Source organism: Oratosquilla oratoria, chromosome 9, assembly GCF_046742065.1.
Source record: "Oratosquilla oratoria isolate Oo_2021 chromosome 9, ASM4674206v1, whole genome shotgun sequence".
NCBI classification, from domain to species: domain Eukaryota; kingdom Metazoa; phylum Arthropoda; class Malacostraca; order Stomatopoda; family Squillidae; genus Oratosquilla; species Oratosquilla oratoria.
Window position 1 is genome coordinate 57,404,408 of NC_134785.1, and position 7,500 is coordinate 57,411,907.

The 7,500-nt window shown below is 39.7% G+C and overlaps 1 protein-coding gene across 7 annotated transcripts in view; it reads right to left on the reverse strand.

Moving 5' to 3' along the window:
• LOC143028445 (uncharacterized) overlaps positions 1-7,500 on the reverse strand; it is a 407,331-nt gene that overhangs the window by 93,580 nt on the left and 306,251 nt on the right. The gene's annotated exons all lie outside the window — the stretch shown is intronic.

Genomic DNA, 7,500 nt, shown 5'->3' on the forward strand with positions numbered 1-7,500 from the left:
CGACGAGGATAATGAAAGCAAAAGTAAAGGGAAGGAAATGGAAAAGCAGATGTAAAGTTGGATAGGACTTTGAAAAAGAATGAAAATATATTTGAGAAAGAAGTGAAACGATTGAAGAATGAGGGGCTGAGTTAGATAGAGAGAAAAGGGGAAAATGAATTAAGTATTCCCGGGGATTGTTGAATGTGGAGATTAGAAATGGACTGATTGCGGCAGTGGGAGATATAGGAAAATTTCTTTGTTGGAAGAAGAAAATGAGGTACAAAGAGCATTTAAACTGATGAAAGCTGGTGAGATAATTGGATTAGATGAGTGTTAATTGAGGTATCATTCGAAGGAAGGAACTTAGATAGTGGATTGGCTAGTGAGGTTATTCATTGTGTACTAAAGGGTGAGGAAGGTACCAGAGGACTGGAGGAGTGTTTGTATATTTCACTTGTAACCAGAAAATGGGACAAGTATGAATGTAGTAGTTTTAGAGGATTCAGTCTGTTGAGTGTAGTTGGAAAAGACATATGTTAGGGTTGTTAATCGAGAGAATTAGAAGGGCGGCAGAAAGAGTAATTGGGAAAAAATAATGTGTGTTTAGAAAGGTAGAGGATACGTGGATAGCATATTTGTAGTAAAACAGGTATACGATTTTTTTTTGGCAAAAGGTAATGATGTCTTTTTAGCCTTTATGAATTTGGAGAAAGCTTATGACAGGGTCTATTGGAAAGCTTTCTGGGAGATGTTGCAGATTTATGCGATGGGGGAAAGTTGTTAAGAATGGTGAGAATTTTTACATGAGTAGTGGACCTTGTTTTAGAATTGAAAGTGGTTAGGGCGAGTGGTTTGAGATGGAAATGATCCTGCGCTAAGGTTGTGTAATGTCATCATGGCTGCTCAACGCGTTCGTGGATGGAATGATATAGGAGGTAAATATAGGGATGAGGATGTGATGGCTAGTGAGAATTGACAGAAGTGGAAGGTGAACTTTCTTTTATCTTTATTAATCTTATTATTATCATTATTATTAATTATTATTATTATTATTGTTATTGTTATTGTTATTGTTGTTATTATTATTATTATCGTTGTTGTTGTTGTTGTTATCATTATTATCATCATTATCATCATTAATATTATTATGATTTTATTTCATTTTATTTTATCTATTCATGTATTTATTTATTTTTTATCTATTATTTTTTTGTGCTGATGACACTGCACTTGTGGTAGGGCTAAAGGATGATCTAAGACTTCTAGTGGCAGCGCTTGAGAAGATATGAGAGAATTGAAAATTAAAAATAATGAGCAATAGCAAAGTGATGATATGAACAAGGAAAGAGTGTTGCAGAGAGACGGATATAACTTTAACAGAGGGACGTGGGAGAAAGGGAGTAATTGTAAGTATTCAGGGTCACATTTGGCACGGAACAGTGAGGTTGGAGTAACTTATGGAATAAAGGAAGCGAAAAAGCGCTTGGAGGAAATGAAAAGTATTATGAGACGTAGATATCTGGAGATGAAAGCTAAGGCCGTAGGAAGGTGCGATTTTCCTAAGGACACCATATGGTTTGAGATTTGGGATATTACAAAGGATTACAAAGGCGGAGCATGCCGACAGGAGACCTTTTGATCCATATCTAGGTCGGATGCAAAAAAAAAAAATCATATTAATAATAAAATAATAAATAAATGAGGTTTAGGTATGTCTGAAATAAACTATGAAGTTTAGTGAGGTGAGGTGGAGAATAGGGATGGAAAGAGAGCTTGCAGGGCTGGTTTGATAAAAAAAAATGGGATGTTTTGGATATATTGAAAAAATGGGCGAAGCAATATGAGCAAAAAATAATATTGAGGGTAAAGGTGGAGGGAGTGAACTTTGTCTTTCTCTGTCTCTATCTGCCTGTCTGTCTGTCTCTGTATTTATCTCCATCTCTCTCCCTCTCCCCCCCTCTCTCTATCTCTCTCTCTCTCTCTCTCTCTCTCTCTCTCTCTCTCTCTCTCTCTCTCTTTCTCTCTCTATTTCTCCTCTTCCCCCTTCTCCTTCTCTTTCTCCTCTTCTTCCTCCTCCTCCTCCTCCTCAATTTTGTTCACTTCCTCTTTTACCTTCCTCTTTTGTCACTTCCTCTCCTCTTTCTTTTCTTCCTCTTCCTTCTCCTCCTCTTCCTCCTTCTCCTACAAAGACGGAGCATGCCGACAGGAGACCTTTTTGATCCATATCCATATCCATATTTGATCCTTCTTCCCTCCCCTTCTCTTTCTTTTCTTTCTCTTCCTCCTTCTCTTTCTTTTCTTCTTCCTCTTCCTTCTTCTCTTTCTTCTCTTCTTCTTTCTCCTTCTCTTTCTTTTCTTCCTCTTCCTATTCCTCCTCTTCCTCCTTCTCCTTCTAAACTCTCGGCCGCCCTAAAAACTCACGGACCCTGCACGACATGCAAGACCAATGGGTGGAAGTTGGAGTGGGCATGGTGGGGGAGGAGGGAGGAGGAGGAGGAGAGGTGGGGGAGGGGGGAAGGAGGAGAGGTGGGGGAGGGGGAGGAGGAGGGTCTGCCAGAGACAGTCGGCCATGTCAGATGTTGGGAGGGTGGTGGATAGCGGGGGTAAAGTCGAGGTCATGAGTAAAGGTGAAGGGTGAAGATGAGGATGAGGGTAAGGGTGAGGATGAGGATGAGGGTGAGGATAAGGGTGAAGGGGGAAGGTGTGGGTGAGGGTGAGGTTTGTGTTTGGGAGTAGATAGTCAGGGTGAAAAGGGAGAATTAGTAGAAAGCCAGATATGGAACCAAATCACATCATAAGTAAATGACGGGACTGAAAGTAGAATTTAGGGACTTTGGGGGAGAAAGTCGGGAGAGGAATTGATAGAGGGAGACAATAAGAAGAAGGAAAAGAGGGAGAGGGAAGTGGGGAACAGAGGAGAAAGGCGAAGGAGAAATGGGGGAAGAGGTAAGAGGGATAATGGGGACAGTGAGGAGAGAGGTAGAAGGAGAGGCGATGGAGAAAGGGTAAGAGAGAAGAGGAATAATTGGGAGAGTGAGAAGGGAGAGTGAGGAGGGAGATAGAAGGGGGGAAGATTTAGGAGGAAGCAGAAGAGGAGAGAGGGAGAGGGAGTGGAGGTAATGTTTAGAGGTGTTTAACTGCACGACACAACGAACCTCGCTAATCGATCTACGTCGGTTGGTCCTGATCGAAACACTGACTCGGTCAGGTCTGACATCAGGTCTAGTCCGAGTTCGAGACCTATTTGAACTTGTCTTTATTTTCTCACTACGACGTCCTCTTTTACCAAAATCTAACATTCTACGTCCTTATTGTCATGATACTTGTGTTAAACTATTTCCAATGAAAGGTTAATTTCAAGTGTTAGATTCTATCTATAGGATGACCTTGAACCTGGAAGACTGGAATTAAAAACTGCGAGGACTGATTTCAACTAACAAGCCCTCGCCTGGGTAGTTCGAACCGTCTTCCTCTTGGTTTACAGACATGGAGTACCAACTGCACAACTTTTATGCAGGTGATATTATAGAGAGTTACACCCATACGGCCCAGTACCACGTAGCATTCTTGTGTAACTGGAGACTCGTCCAAAAGAAATAAAAAATTCCTTTTAACCTTTGATCTCCATTATTTTCATTGCTGTCATGAAACCTCTCCATGATCACCTCTAAAGCTCCACAACGTCATTTTATTCCCAAGGAAATAAACTCCGGTTATCATCAACAGCACTACGATTCTTTCTATAGCTGCTCACTCCAAGAACTAAGTTCCGGTTTGCTTGATTACCGCGATTCCAAAATGTCGATTGTCAATAAGAACTAGAATTCTAGAATCTTCATTCCATCTCCACACTGGTGCTCCCTATGCGGCATTTTCAGTAGGAGGAGGAATTTGTAATGGTAATTCCATCTCCTCTGTGACGTCCACTGTATATATGTGTATATGATGGTGTAATGGTTTAAATCACTACAGCACTTGTCACGCGCTCACCAGGTTCGAGTCCTTGGTCGTACCACGTTTCAATTTCTGCATGTTACCTACATCGGGACACCCGACGTTGATGGCTTAGAATTTAAAGTGTATTGTGGTTGGTAAAAATGTATCGCTATTCACTGGGACACATTCAGTGCTGTATATATACACACACACACACACACACACACACACACACACACACACACACACACATATGTATATATATATATATACAATATATATATATATAATATATATATATATATATATATATATATATATATATATATATATCTGTCATCATCGACCGCTTCCTCAAGAGAAGAGGACAAGGCCGTTCGTTAGGGTGAGCGATCTGATTATCATTACTCACATCTTTGATTAACCATGAATGAAGGGCGCCATTCCAGCTCCTTGCAGGCTTAATATTCAGTAAAAGAGACACGTTTTTTTTTTAAACACTCACCGCTCTTTGGGTGTGAATAAGTTATAATTTTTCTTTGAACTATTGTGCATTTTTTAGGCTCATTTTTCTGGTGTGTTCTAACTAATGCCTAGCAATCTTAGTGATTTTTTTTTATCATAAGTTTAAAGATATTTTGACTTATGTCTAGAAGGAGAAATATAACGAAAGATGTTTTGGTCACAGGTGAAAATATATCTCGACAAAAACCTACATATCATTGCCCATACATCTACTGTAAACACAGAAAGTGTAAAAGGATGAGTTATTTTATTATTCTATTTATGACATAATTTCATTTCATCTTGTCTTCCCCCATTTCTTAACAGACACTTCTAATCTATTAATAGAAAATGTCGAAAAGCTTGTTTGTTTCTTCATTCACGGCAAAATTATTCTTTTGTCTATTGAGTAGACTGTCGAAGGTGTTAGAGTCGTATTTACAAAAACTTTTGTCAACCTAGGCGAACACTTTCTACTATGAGAAAGGAGAACTTTCTTAACTACATTGATTGTACTGAAGGAAAGTACCGGTAGATTTAGCAGATAATAGAGAATCCCAGATAAACTGAATTAAAAATCCAGGATAGATTCTACTTCCTAATGTTAGGCATTGTTCACCAGGGCTGGCAAAGTTATAAAAAAGTCCAACATTCCTTTAATCCCCTTCTTTGTACCTGCGACATCATCAACAACGACAAAGAGGATATGAAGATAATACCAGATAAACTGAATTAAAATTCCAGGTAAGATTCTACTTCCCATTCAATAAAAAGAGCCCAATCCTCCTCAAACCCCCTTCTTTGCACCTGCGACATCAGCAACGACGACAACAACGACGAGAAAGAGGATATGAAGGTTGTCAAGATTGGTCACCAGGCATCCAAAAGCAGCCCGATGTCAACAACAACAACAACAAAGGCGTGACGTTTCTGCGCTCCTAGAACGACGTTACCAAATACGACATCAGGATATTATGTCACAGACTATGACAATGCAAAAAATGACGTGTGGATATTATGACGTAAATATGACGTCAAATGATGACACAATAAATGTTAGGGTATTTATTAAATGGGGACATCTTACGACAAGGAGCGCGTTGGTTCATTCACTCATAATGGCGCCAATTCCCACGGTCTATACGGCCACAATCCCCACTCCAAATAACACCTCGATATATTCGATCAGTCTGGCCGAGCCATGGCTATTTACAGCCAAAAATATATCACAATATGGCGTCAAGTATATGAAATCATGAAAGTATGAGATAACACACAAACAGCCCAAAAATATGTCACAAATTTGAAAAATAAAAACTGGTCGAAATACGACACCAAATGTAGAATGTTATTACGAAGTTACTTACACTCCTGTAAGCAGCGACTATATTGAAAGCAATATGTAACCTTTACAACTTTATCTCTGCTTTGCACGTCTCTGCTTTACATTATTTTTTATATCTAAACCTTTTTGCATCAAAGCACGAATTTCCTATTTACAACACTATGAACTGGTGATGTCTCTTTTTCCAACCCTTAATTTGAACAGTATTTCTTATGTTGAGACATTGTAACAGGTTTGAGAAACGTGGAAGAATAATACACGGGTATAGGGCCGAGTTTATTCCTGACCGGGTTTCGCTTAGAGCTTCTTCTGAAGACGATCTAAACCGGTCAGGAATAAACTCGGCCCTAGACCCGTGTCTTTCTCTTCTTCCTTCCTCAGTAGTTCTTATATATATTACGTCGGCCATTTCTTCTACCATTTTCCTTTCTTTTACCTTGATGTTTCTTTTTCACCGCTGTTATCACACCATCTTCTGTCCCTTCCCCATATCTTATATTTACACCCACCAGTACCTCAATATCTCCTTCAACTTTAATTTCAACAAAATTATTTGTCCTGGTCCTTTCTCTTTTAAACAATCATTTCTAATTTCATTGATATCAACCCATCTATATTTGTATAGCCTGTATCTAGTCCTTGTACTTATCTTCCTTCTTTTCTTTCTCCAATCTCTCCAATAAAATTCTGATCTCTCTTGGTCGCTTTTCATTTCGGGTATGTGTGCGTGTTTGTATGTATAGGTGCGTGTGCGTGTATGTGCGTGTGTGCGCGCGTGTGCGGGTGTATTGGCCTGCAGTGTCTTCAAAGCATCAGTGTGTATTTATCTTTGCGTGTATCTGTGTATATTTATACCCACGCGTGAGCGTTGAGTCCTGAACATAGACCTAGTCAAAGATTAACGACGTTATCTACCAAACAGTAAATTCATAACTGTGCCTCCCCGAGCCACCATGGTTCCGACGCAAATTGGACAATTCTTCACACACTATACGTTCGCCCGTCGATACATATCAAGATATTCAACTCCTCTGCTCTATCTGAATATTACGGCCATCGTCATCGTCAGCAAGAGCGGTAGGACCAGACAGCAGAAGTAGGTTCCAGGTCATCTTCAACTTATTTGTGTTTAAAATGGCCTTCCCGTTTTCAGCGGAGATGTAAATGATCTACCAAATTTTCGTTGATCCCGCAAGACAGCACTGTTCTGTTCAGTGAATTGTTGTTTAGCCGTACAAGTAACGTCATTTATCTAATCAAGGTACGACAAGCCGCATAATCTTGACTACTACACTATTTGTCTCCACGCTCACACTATGACTTCCTACTGAACCTCTCTCTATCTTCATACTCTCCAACACATTCACCCAGCACAATTTGCAGATTAATTATGAAACGTATCCTGATTATTCATAAATCAATATGAACCAGTTTGATACTACGAAAAAAATAAAATGGGCAAGAAAAGTTCAACAAGAAGTTGGGCGACATCCGAAAAGTGCCGTCACTAATGTTGGTGATGGTTATTGGTTTGGGGAATTTTGTCTCCCACGAAAACTTCACTTCTATTAAGCACCGCATTTCCAATCAATAACAGGATGATATTCTTCGTCGGCAGGAATGAACCAACAATCTTAAACCGACTTGGCGCATTCATAGCCGGATGTGCTGTCGCATCGTCATGACGTCATGTCGTCATGCCAAAATCGACAACGGGAATTGCTGAGTACACC